Genomic DNA, 10,601 nt, shown 5'->3' with positions numbered 1-10,601 from the left:
TACTTTAGTTTATACACAGCATGAAATATAAATCTACTCCCCAAATTGCAATTATTTGGCACACTCTAATGCTTAATACAACTGATTTTTTTTATCTCTTATTTGGAATTGTCTCCTCCATCGTTACAGATTATGAAACTGTTGTATGCAGCCCTTTTGCTTCATCTGTAAAATAAAATAAATAAACTGACATGGTTATGAGAAATATGACCAAAATAAAACCAAATAATGATATTCGTAATTATTATAATCACAAATACAGCTAAATATATCAAGGGCCAACTATTGCTAGTCTCTATTCTAAACATCTTACGTGATTTAAACTCACTTGCTCCTCCAGCAAAGCTATGATGAGTGTCATATTAGTATCTCCATTCTACAGCTGAGGAAACTAGCATACAGATAATTTAAGTAAATTACCCAGGATTAATGCTACCAGCAAGCAGTGAAGTTAAGAGTCGAACACAGGCAGACTCAGGTGATTGAAAACTGCCTTTACACACGTAACTGTTTTTTAAATACTGAATTTAAAACTTTGCTTCTGAATCCTAAGAGGCAGTATTGACTAAACAAACAGAATGTTTGGCTGATCTTCACACTAATTTAAAATCCAGCCTGGGTTCCAGAGATGTTTCCCCCTTCAATTTAACTTAATTACATCTGAAGCTATTGAGACATCCACCCATCCCCATCACACTGATCATGGCAGCTGTCACATTAAAGCAATCGAATCTACCACCCTCAAGTCATGGCGACAAATAAGCCCTCCCTCTCCTTTAACTGTGACTTTCACTCCAGAGGTTGCCTTATCTCTCTCCTTCCATTCACAGCCAAGCTGGCATGCTTTTCAGACCCTATCTTCCTGGGTTTTCTCCTTCACTTGCCACTGTTAACCACTTCCTGCTTCTTTAAACACTCTGTGGCCCACTGTGGTCCTCTGCCTCTGTCCTCGCTCATTCTTCCTCTTTGGATCTTCTTTCTCATTTCGTGCTTTATATTTACTATAATCTATATGACTGTTCAATATGTCTGCCTCTCGATCACAATTTTGAGCTTTCTGAACACAAGCATCAGTGCATCTTCTCCCCCTATTCCTCCACCCCCACCTCAACCTGGCAGGATGCCAGGCAAGGAGAAGCTACTCACAAATGGTGTTTAATGTTACTTGAAACAGCTGCCATTAAGAACGTTGGCAGGTAATCCCGTAAAGACTCCTTGGGGGTGGTAAAGATTCCTATTCCAGGAAAATCGTGGATATTACTATCAAGGGGAGTTTTTCTCCACATTTGGGAGATTGTGCATGTTTAAACACCCAGGGGGAAAGAAAGCTATGGAGAATAAGTGATTAAACTTATTTAAGAAATGGAGAGAGGAAACTCTCTGGATTGTGGGAAGATCTCTAGGGAACACGGAGGAGAGGGAAGTGACCTCACATTCTCAGCACTGCTCTTCCTGAACTAAGGTTCCCTCTCTCTCAGAGAACAAATACGTTCAAAAATTTCCTTGAATGTCAGAAATATTCTAATAGGAAAATTGTTACTTTTGGAAAAACATACTGTGTTGAAGATCTTTGGTGAATAGGCTCTAACACTTTCGGCTTTGGTGATTTGAGGGCTACTCAAAACATGATTCTTTCACCTTCCAGATGTGTGTGATCTCACTAAGGCACAAACCTGCACTGGACCCGCCTGCTCAGAGGCTTTCCTTCCTCTAGTTCCATCCTTGTTCCAATCAAGGACGATCGTCTCTGAGTGAAATGCTTGTTTAGATACTTCATATAGTTTTCAAGGCTTTGTTCTAGCTAATTGTGCTTTATCACAAACTTGCATTTCAAAGTCCTTCTAAAGTGATTATGTACATTGAGATTTTTGGTTTGTGTTGTTTTATTTCTGGCAAAATCAGAATTATGGTACGTGTGAAATTTGTCTTTGTTCTCCTGTCTCCCCAATTAGTCGTGCTCATGTCATTTCTACTCAAGGAGTTCCTCTTTTCCTCCCCAAGTAGTAAAGCAGAGTGATGGAGCGTGCCAATGCTGAAGCCAGGCCGCCTTGGTTTGGATCAGATTTACCCCCAACAAGCTTAAGCATCTAATTAACTCTCTGGGCCTCAGGTCTTTGTTTATTCACCTGAAGCACTTAGGACAAGGCCTGGCACGCTGGCGATATTCAGTGAACGTTAGCTGCCCTTGTGATCATCAAGCACCATCATAACGGCCTGCTTTCCTCTGGCTGCCGTGACCCCTCGTGTGTTGTGAACTAACAAAGACTCACGATGCTAACAGTCCCCGCTCTTCCTTCTAATGTGAATGAGGACTGACCATGTGTAGGGCACTGTGGTAAGTACTAGGGATATAGAAGCAACAAAGAAAAGGAGCTAAGACCCCTGCCTTCAAGATGCTCACACCTAGACATTGCAGAAAGACCAGGAAGGGTGCAAAGACCTCTAATAGTGTGATCATAGTAATAAAATATAATACAGCATGTTGAATTATAAAAGCGTCTTCAGAAAATTCTAGAAGGATTGAGTCATTCCTCTGGGAAGGTAGTGAAGAGCCAGGGACCTCCTTAGAGAGTAGCTGGTTTTGCGGAAGACGAGTTGGAGAACGCTGTCCAGGCAGAGAGAACACACTTGGCAAAGGCATGGCCTGGTCCACGTTGGAAAGGCAGGGAGAGAGCCACAGGATAAAGTGCGGGTGAACCCTGCTCAGCGCCTGGAGATACAACCAGAAATAATTGCTTGAAGGCAGGAAACCTCTCTGCTGAATGAGTAGTGAAACCAAGATATTGTTTTCAAATTCTCCTTTGAGATACTGCGCTTTGCAATTTATTTAACTGGGACAGATTATTGTGTGAAAACACTGAACACCAACAACTGATGAATGAATAACATTACTAGGAGTGAATCACGGACTGGTGGGTGCGGGTGGAGGAGGCTAATATTTATGGAGAATGACTTATGTGCAGGCACTATGCTTGATGAGGCACTGCCGTGTGTAAGGCAGGCCAGAACTTTTTGAAGGAGAAAGCCAACTATGGTGGGAAAAATTAAAATGAATAGAATAAAACAAACCATTTTATAAAGGTGCTAAAGGTGATAACAGTCACTCTATATGTTTGTGTAGTGTTTTCATATACATTATCTTATTACAAACTCAATGTGGGGTAATTACACGATCCTCACTTTACAGGTGAGAAAAGCAAATCTCAGAAAGATTAACTGTACCAAGGATCACACAATTAGCGGAGGCAATGTTCTTGGGTGTGAAGGAGCTACAAGATTAGGGGGACTGTGCTCTCAACTGGAGATGACAGAGAAATGTCATGCCAAGTGAATTGGTATTCGTCTTCTAGAGTTAGAAGGATCTTGAAGCTTCATTTGGGCTGAGTGGTTAGAACACTGTAATCAGCTAGCAATGTCTGCCCCGAGATGGGAGAAAGGTGAGTTGTGTAAATATTATGATACCTTAGGTATGTATCTTATTTGCTCGAGCATGAATGAAGCAGGATTTAAGTCTGGTGTGGATGAAGGGAGAGTAAACAGAAAAGATTTACCACAAATTATAAAGGAGGCTGGAAGAATGTTACAGTGCTTTCTCTAAGTTAATACTGTTTTTATAACCTGGTGTTGTAAGTATATTTTTGAAACAAAAACACCACTTTTTTTTCTTCTTTCTTCCTTATTTCTCATCCTTCTTTCTTTCTTTTCTTCCTTCCTTCCTTTCTCCCTCCCTCTTTTCTTTCTTTCTTTCTGTCTGTCTGTCTGTCTTTCTTGGCATAAACAGAATAATTTGTAAGACTGAAAATTCAGGGACAGCAATTTGCAATCAAATGTCTAACTGTGGTCTTGGGGAAGTCACACAACCAACTAAGGTTCCTCTTGATGGAAGAGGAGCCTGAGTGAGTGAGATGGTGCTACCTTTCAGAGTGGTTGTGAGAGGCCACAAATGTAAACAGAAAATCTTGACTTCAAATATAAAATGACATCAGATTCCTAAACTAAGCAGTCCTAACAGCAGGGCAAGTCAGCACCTGCTTCACCATGAATGAAAGAGGAACTTCCATCTCTTTGTATTTTTACTGCCTACCCTCCACATTAATGTGGTACATGTGCCTGTCTTTGCTCAGCTTTCAGTGGAAAACCACTTCCCCTCTCCGTGGCCTTGAAAATGACAACCACATGTTGTTCCAGTCTTTCCTCTCAGTTTTATTTTCCAGGTCTTAACTCAGAATTGCCCTCTGGGTTTCTGTGATGGTAAGAGAATGTTTTCAATTGAAGCAAGAGTTCCTGGCAAAACGAAAGAACATGAAAACATGATTCTTCATCACATATTTGGTAAATCCCCGGCTCTCCATTTGAGAATCAGAATTTGGGGGTTAAATTACAAGAGCACTTTCAAGTGCTGCTTTTAAAAAAAACCCCGTCTATCTAAAATCACAGGCAATCTCTCTATGAGCCTGAGTATTAAAACTGTTTAAATACAACTTACTGAGGAAGACTTTTGAATGGAACAATTTCTTTATCCGTTAAAGAAGTTACTGGAATAAACACCGTAATAAATCATCGTTTAACTACTATTAGGAAATGATCTGATTACATTAGAGCTTTCTAAGTTGTGGTTGCTGTTACATATTTCAAAACAAATTCTTTTTACTAGTGATAAGAAAAGATGACTCTCAAGTTCTTACGTGTTAAGAATGCCTTTGAAGGTACCCAGGAAATTCTAATTGTAGAATTGTTTCTTCTTTTTACCATCAATTCCTTCACTCCTGCTTACAATCAGCATGAAAGTCAACTGGTATTTAACATGATGGAGACATGTAGATGTGTACTAATGAAAACTTTAGCTTTCTTCTTCGACTCAGTCTTATGTATTCTCTTGTTACCAGGGCTTAATCTGTGTCTGAATAGAGGTGAATATCTGATGTAACCACTGGCAACAATAGCTAACATTTGTCTGGCAATACCTATGTATCAGGAATTGTGCCAGGGACTTAAATATAATATCTCATGCCTTAAATCTTAAGCAGTAGATCATTTCACTAGCCCATTTTTAAAGTGAATGAAGCTGAATCTCAGAGAGATTAAGAAATTTGGGCAGGTTCTCTTACACTGACCACTTAAGAGTCGCGCTGTAAGAAGCAGCAACCTCTCCTCCTCCTCTCCACCATCTGCTCGGCAGCCGCAAAACAGCAACTATGCGTGAGTGCATCTCCATCCATGTTGGCCAGGCTGGTGTCCAGATCGGAAATGCCAGCTGGGAGCACTACTGCCTGGAACACGGCATCCAGCCTGATGGCCAGATGCCAAGTGACAAGACCACTGGGGGAGGAGACGACTCCTTCAACACCTTCAGTGAGACAGGCGCTGGCAAGCATGTGCCGAGGGCAGTGGTGGTAGACCTGGAACCCATAGTCATTGATGAAGTTTGCACTGGCACCTACCGCCAGCTCTTCCACCCTGAGCAGCTCATCACAGGCAAAGAAGATGCTGCCAATAACTATGTCCGCGGTCACTACACCATTGGCAAGGAGATCATTGACCTCGTCTTGGACCGAATTTGGAAACTGGCTGACCAATGCACAGGTCTTCAGGGCTTCTTGGTTTTCCACAGCTTCGGTGGGAGAACTGGTTCTGTGTTCACCCCCCTACTGATGGAATGTCTCTCTGTCGATTATGGCAAGAAGTCCAAGCTGGAGTTCTCCATTTACCCAGCCCCCCAGGTTTCCACAGCTGTAGCTGAGCCCTACAACTCCATCCTCACCACCCACACCACCCTGGAGCACTCTGACTATGCCTTCATGGTAGACAATGAGGCCATCTATGACATCTGTCGTAGAAACCTCGACATTGAGTGCCCAACCTACCCAAACCTTAATAGGTTGATAGGTCAAATTGTATCCTCCATCACTGCTTCCCTGAGGTTTGATGGAGCCCTGAATGTCAATCTGACAGAATTCCAAACCAACCTGGTACCCTATCCTCACATCCACTTCCCTCTGGCCACATATGCCCCTGTCATCTCTGCTGAGAAAGCCTACCATGAACAGATTTCTGTAGCAGAGATCACCAACGCTTGCTTTGAGCCAGCCAACCAGATGGTGAAATGTGACCCTCGCCATGGTAAATACATGGCTTGCTGCCTGCTGTACCGTGGTGACATGGTCCCCAAAGGTGTCAATGCTGCCATTGCCACCATCAAGACCAAGTGTACCACCCAGTTTGTGGACTGGCGCCCCACTGGCTTCAAAGTTCACATTAATTACCAGCCTCCCACCGTGGTACCTGGTGGAGACCTGGCCAAAGTACAGGGGGCTGTGTGCATGCTGAGCAACACCACAGCCATTGCTGAGGCCTGGGCTCACCTGGACCACAAGTTTGACCTCATGTATGCCAAGCGTGCCGTGGTTCACTGGTATGTGGGTGAAGGCATGGAGGAAGGAGAGTTTTCTGAGGCCCGTGAGGACTTGGCTGCCCTTGAGAAGGATTATGAGGAGGTTGGTGTAGATTCTGTTGAAGGAGAGGAAGAAGGAGAGGAAGAATCAAGTTAAAATGTCGCAAAGGTGCTGCTTTTACAGGGAAGCTTGTTCTGTTTTAGACATTGAAAAGTTGTGGTCTGATCAGTTAATCTTTATGTAGCAGTGTATACTCTCATAGGCAATTACTGACCTATGTTTTAAAACACAACACTTTGTTACAGGCCCAAGCTATCCACTTCTCTGATGGATTTGAATAAAGTATTTTGTCTTAAAAAAAAAAAAAGAAATTCGTCCAAAGTCACACAATTTACAAATGTTGACTTCTAAATTTAAGGATTCAAATATAGATACATTTTAATCCAAACCTTTTCCTTTAAATCTATTTTTAAAATAGCAGAAAATGTCCTTTACATTTAATTATAATCTTCAAGAGAGGTGGAAACCAGATAAAATAGAAAATCATCGAGTGATAGAACTGAAATTCGTAGGCTCACGCCGCCTCTGTTTGCTTCAGCAGATGGGGAACCTAGTCATGGGCGTGAAGGAGTCACCTCCGTTCCTGCCCATCAGCTCTCCTGCCTCTGTGACTGCATCTTGCCTCTTGTCTTCGCCAGTGAGACTGAGCTCCCAGAAGGCAGGCAACATGTCTTGAATCTCTGGCATATGACAAGCTGTCCAATTCACATGAGTAGAATGAATAGTGAATTAACGTGCAGGCAGTTAAGGCTTCTCGGTTGTCCCTCATGCAAATGTGTGATAATAAATGTTAATAAATGAAGAACTACAGAATAGTATCACTGAGTCAATTAAAGTTTTGCATATCTTTGAATCTTGCCGCTGCTGTTTATTAACCACTTGACTTAGAGTAAATGACTCAGGTTTTCAGCGCTTGGATCTCTAATCTGCTCTTTAGCAAGCTTATTTTTGGGAATTTAAATGCTATATTGAGAAAGATGCGATCCATACAGAGGATATTGGGACTAGATGGTGCGCTCCTAGGTTAGTTATTGTGGCCTGGAGGGAAATCATTGCTTTGGAACACCTGCACACCTTATTACTGCATGATCAGATGTGGGGGAAAGTCTACGAAAATATATTTTCTCCTATTTTGGCCAGTTAACAGTGAGCAATATCACTGGTAGGCCATCCTCTGCTGGAAGCAAAATGTGATTCACACACAACCAGGTAGGTGACCTCTTAGTATCACAGCCAAGTACAGCTGGACAATGCGTTCCACAGGGCCTCTTGTCCAAGGTGATCCATGACAGGAGTTTATTAAGATCAACAAACTTGAACTGTAAATTGTTCTCCCACTCTTTCCCTCTGCTAGTGTTTTCTCTGGATTATTACCATTTATCACTTTCAGCAAATCAAAAGACAAAAAGGAAGAAAAAAATCAGGGGAGTTGTTAGAATTGTTGGTGAAAACGTGGTATTGATGAGTGAGGTGAAGTGTCCTTGGGAGTTTCCACGGCTTGCTAGTCCATCGTCTTGTTCAGAAGCTTCAAAGGCGTTTTTGGTCCTGTCTCCGTGCCTCTCAATCACTCAGCCTGTGGGTTGCCTGTGTTTTTCTATTCTAGTGATGATCAACGAGGGAAGCAGGATAGAAGAGGGGACAGTGGCTCATTAGGAACTGGTAACAGCTGCCTGTGACAAGACATCTGAAAGTAGAATGCTGGGTTCCTGTCATCTTTTTCATTGTGGTGTTTATTTGGCTGGGCTACCAGGGTATGGTGAGTGAGGGTCAGCTTAGAAGTCCAGTGTGGGACACCAAACCTAAAGAGATTTCCAGTGGGAGGCTGGCTGGGTTCAGGCAACAATGTCTGTGAAATTGTATGATGGAAAACAGAAACTATTGCACGTGGAGTCAGCATAAGACAAAAGAAGTGTCCAGCCCATTTTTTTCTCTCTCTAAAAATATATTCGAGATAGCCATGTCTTCATGCTAAGTTCTGTCTTCTTAGCTAGTCAACTGTGCTGTTATTTTTACTGACATAGAGCAGAATATTTGAGCTACCTGGGATTTTGTGCAAATTTTATGGAATTCTACTTTGGTATAAAAATGATGGTGCTTTGTAATAAAGGTTCCCATATTTCAGCAAGAGAAAAATAGATGGCAATTGTCTGTAAAGAGAAAAAACCAGATTCCATTTTTGAGCTCTTACTGTAGGCCAGGCCTTGTGCTCAACAAGTCCAGCACAGGCAGTGGATGCAGAATGGAACTGTTCACCACATTCCTTCACACATGCTTCCCCAGGACAACTGACCTTTGGGTGAAACCAAGGGTTTAGGATGAAGCAATTTACAAATGGAACCTTCCTGGTTGATCATCATGGAAAGTATTGTAATGTAGCCCAGAGAACTTAGCACTCTTGGCCTAATAAATCCAACGTTATTAGGCCCTAAGAAATAAGAACAAAGTTAAGTAAACAGAAAGAAAATGAATCTCCCATGCAGACAGCATTTATCATTTCAGGGTTAGGGTGTACAGTAGAAAATGAATCCATAGGCTTCAACTGTGTTGGATTTTAGGAGAGTTCAAGTTGCAGCCTGGGGGAAGCAGCTGACATTGAATGTTGTCTCCCTCCCTAATAGATGCTAAGATCCACAGGGAGGCCAACCGTTCTGAGGCCCATTCACCAAATATATTCTTGTCTTTTAAACTATTTGTAAAGTTTACAGCAAATACAATGGAAGGGATGATTTTAACAGCCTTTGAAGATTGTTATGGGATTTTAGTTGATTGGTTTTCATCTTGGCTTCATAGCAGCATTTCAAGGAAACTTGACGTTGCCTGTGCCCCTGCAGCTGCGGGATGCTGAGGTGGGAAGGAGGGACCCTCTTTCAAGGCAAAAACCTGACAGAAAAGTTGATAAACTTCCTCGCACCCCACACAAAGTAGTACCTAGGGGAGACGATAAAGAGGGGTTTCATCTTTCCTGGGTTCTGTATTGAACTGTGCGCCCACCTAATTTAAATGTTGAAGTCTTAACCCCTCAATACCTGGGAGTGTGAACCTATTTGGAAATAAAGTTGTTGCAGATGTAATTAGTTAAGTTAGAATGAAGTCACTTACGGAATGGGGTGGGCACCTCAATCCGATGTGACTGGCATCCTTATTAAAAATAAAAACTCAGATACAGACGTGCTGGTGGGCTGCCGCCTGCAGGCCTACAAGTCTTGTGCTTGCTCAGCTTCAAAGAGCTGGGAGTCTGGGACAGAGATGTCAATGATTTAATGAAGGAGGAGGGTCTTATGTGTTTGAAGGAAAGTTCTGGAGCGACACTCCGCCGTGTGCGGCAGAGTGTGGGCAGGACATGGCAGCAGGGAAGGCAGTCAAAGGGGGAACTGATGTCAGGTGGGCTCACCAGTGACCAGGGAAACTAGCCCAAAAAACGTGACCCTCATTGCCCTTTGGATAAGCTATTATGATGGAGATGTTTTGCTCCAAAGTTAGAACCATCATAGCTGGGACCTGGGGCAAGTATGTAGGAAGGTCAGTCAGGTGAGTAGGGTGTCGGGGAAGCAGGCACTGGTCAAGCAGAGGATGTGCAGAGAGCAAGAGAATGGCCATCTTGGTTGGTCTGACCACACACATGTGTGCCAGGAGAAGGCCTATAGGGATGAAGGCAGAGGTCAGGGTGATGCAGCAGAAGCCAAGGAACACCAAAGATTCCTACAGACCACCAAAGATTTCTACACACCGCCAGAAGTTAGGAAAGAGGCACAGAACGGATTCTCCTTCACAGCCCTCGGAAGGAGCCAACCCTGCCAACACCTTGATTTCAAACTTCTAGTGGCAGAGGATGATGGGCAGGACATGGTGGGTGGGGCGGGGAAGGGAATTTATCAGTTAAAGGAGGAATTGATGTCAGGTGAGCTCATTGGTGACCAGGGAAACTAGCAGAAAGGCATAACCCTCCAGACTGTGAAACAGTACATTTCTGTTTTTCTAAGCTACCCAATTCGTGATACTTCGTTACAGCATCTTCAGCAAAAGACAACCTGCCACCAAAGTCTGAATTTCACCAGGTTAAAAGACAGTCATCTGCAGGTAAGAGAGGGGACGTTGAGTAGAAGTGTCATAGCCTTGCTGGATGAGCCAGAGAGCAGGGTGCATGCCCTA

The 10,601-nt window shown here is 43.1% G+C and overlaps 1 pseudogene; it reads left to right on the top strand.

The window, feature by feature from the left end:
* The first annotated feature begins 5,194 nt into the window (after window positions 1–5,194).
* Window positions 5,195–9,862, top strand: LOC102528113 (tubulin alpha-1A chain-like; annotated as a pseudogene).
* Window positions 9,863–10,601: the final 739 nt, after the last annotated feature.

The sequence above is a fragment of the Vicugna pacos genome, chromosome 4, assembly GCF_048564905.1.
Source record: "Vicugna pacos chromosome 4, VicPac4, whole genome shotgun sequence".
Lineage (NCBI taxonomy): Eukaryota > Metazoa > Chordata > Mammalia > Artiodactyla > Camelidae > Vicugna > Vicugna pacos.
This window is presented reverse-complemented; position numbering and strand designations above follow the sequence as displayed.